Source organism: Octopus bimaculoides, chromosome 14, assembly GCF_001194135.2.
Source record: "Octopus bimaculoides isolate UCB-OBI-ISO-001 chromosome 14, ASM119413v2, whole genome shotgun sequence".
Classification (NCBI taxonomy): domain Eukaryota; kingdom Metazoa; phylum Mollusca; class Cephalopoda; order Octopoda; family Octopodidae; genus Octopus; species Octopus bimaculoides.
In genome coordinates, this window is record NC_068994.1 from 12,886,313 (window position 1) to 12,888,917 (window position 2,605).

Below are 2,605 nucleotides of genomic sequence, written 5' to 3' on the forward strand. Positions count from 1 at the left end.
TTTCACAGGATCTGAAAACTCAACGTTAACAGCCGGTCACAAAAACGATAAAAAAAAAAATAGTGTATTAGGTGTAAAATAATGCGTAGTAAACGAATATGAAGAAAAAAAAAATCGCCGACGAACGGGGAAGTGGTTAGAGGACTCGGAACATTCCCGATATGAATTTTCCGAGTTCTCTCCCCCGCCCCCCGTTCGCCAGCGGACGTTTTTTTTTCATATTCGTTTACTACATGTTGTACACCTATTGCACTATTTTTTTTTTTTTTGCTCGGATCAAACACTTTAGTTTGACTGGAATTTTGTGAAAAATAAAAAAACAATGGTGGCCATGCACACATACATAATATCACAATTTTTTCATTTCAAGTTTTATTTTCTAGATATATATGTGATGTGTATTAGTATGTGTATCAGCATGCGCGCCCACCAATTTTATTTTCATATTAAATTCTGGCGTAATTGTAATGAACACCATCTGAAAGCTATTTGTAGAAAATAATATTTAAGAATATTTTTTGAAAGACATGATGAAACAAAGTCGATGAGTGAAAGGCGCACACTTGTGTAGGAATGTCAAAATGGCTTGCTGTATGTTCCAGCTCTTCATGTTCTGACTTGAAATCTTTGAAAGGGAAAAGATCCTAAATTTCTTGTCCCTATGTAAAGCAAACAAATAAATGTTAACTGACAAAACCTTTTAAAGCTTCGTAAAAAGTGTCTTGTGATCTTTGTTCCGGCTCTTTCACGCTCTGATTTCAAATCTCAGAATATATAGAGTACGGGTCTTGTGCGAGGATCGAATTAATCGACTAACCCTCCTACAAGAAAATTTATGGCATTTGTACCTATAAGATGATTATTATTAATAAATATGCGAGGGTGATGAACTGACAGAATCTTTAGCACGTCAGACATGCGGCTTAATAGTATGTCTCAGTTCTGAGTTCAAATGCCACCGAGGCCAACTATGCCTTTCATCCCTTTCAGGGTCGACAAAATAAAGTACCAGTCGATAGGGTTGATGTTTTTCTCCCCTAAATATACAAGAGTAGCAAGCTAGCAGAATCGTTAATGCGCTGGACAAATCGCTTAGCGGCATTTCTTCCGGCTTTTAACGTTCTGAGTTCAAATTTCGTTGAAGTCGACTTCGTCTTTTATCCTGTTGGTTCAAATAACTACCAGTTAAGCCCTGATGTCGATGTAATCAACTGAGTCCCTAATCCTAAAAATGACTCGTTTTGTGCCGCAATTTGAAGCTATTATCAATAAATATACATATAGACTCGTACACATCTACACACGCATAGATATTCTTATGACGACCTGTCTATTATTCTGTATATATGTCGCACACATATCAATAAATCTTGTCTTACACATTCTACCCGGTTGTGTCTCTTATTTCCCTCTGGCACATATACGCATTATTCTATTCATATTTATTCTATTGACCGTGTGATTTACTAAGGAACCATTCTCATCACCTCGCTTCGCACGGACGTCACAAATTGGTGACCCGTTCCAGATCCTTGAAACTACAGAAAGAATTATAATGGGAGAAGGAGATACTCCACAGGTATCATAAACCTTCATACATTTCTCGCAAATATATATATAAACAGGCATGCATTAACTTCGGTACGTGTTCCAAATATGCGACTTAACTCGAAAAACGACGTAACACAAAAAATTATTTGAAAAACTTAATTAACACGTGTTTTAATAAATAGTTTGTGCATATTTTAACGTATTTTATTTGATTTTCCACAACGGTATTGTTCTTCTTTTTTTGGGTGGGGGGGCTTTTTTCATAATTTTTATCCTGTTAAAATATATTCGAAGAGACCAATAAATTGACTGAAGTTGGTTCCATTAATTTCATAAAAGAAAAAAAAAACAAGCAAAAAACAACGTAAAGTAAAAAAAGATGTGACTTGAAACGGCGTAAGTTGAGGTATGCCTATGTATGTATGTATGTATAATGGAAGGCGCTTAATAACAAAAACCGGCTGATAGCAATAAGCAGTGAATATAACAATATTTTGATCATATTTGGAACTGCTAATTTTGATGACAGTAACAGTTTGATAACATAGGAGTTGCTTCCATTACACACACACACATAATTACATTCAGAATAGCAAACAACTGAATTATACATAAAATGTTCACTTTTTCTGTTGTTTACTATTTTAAATACGTTGCTCTTAACTATCGTTTTAGCTGACTTTGTCGATACCTGTAAGTTTCTTCCATCAATATTTATTGTATTGATATATCCCCGTAACTTAGCGGTTCATCAAAAAAAGGATCGATAGAATAAGTACTAGGCTTACAAAGAATAAGTCTCGGGGTCGATTTGTTCGACTAAAAGCAGTGCTCCAGCATGGCCGCAGTCAAATGACTGAAACAAGTAAAAGAGTGTGTGTATATATATATATATATATATATATATACACACACACACACACACACACAAACACACATACATACATACATACATACATGCACACATACATACTCATTTTTGTTCTATACCAATCTATGTGATGGAAATTAATTTGCAGATACTCTTGCTTTATGTGTGTGTGTGTGTATATAT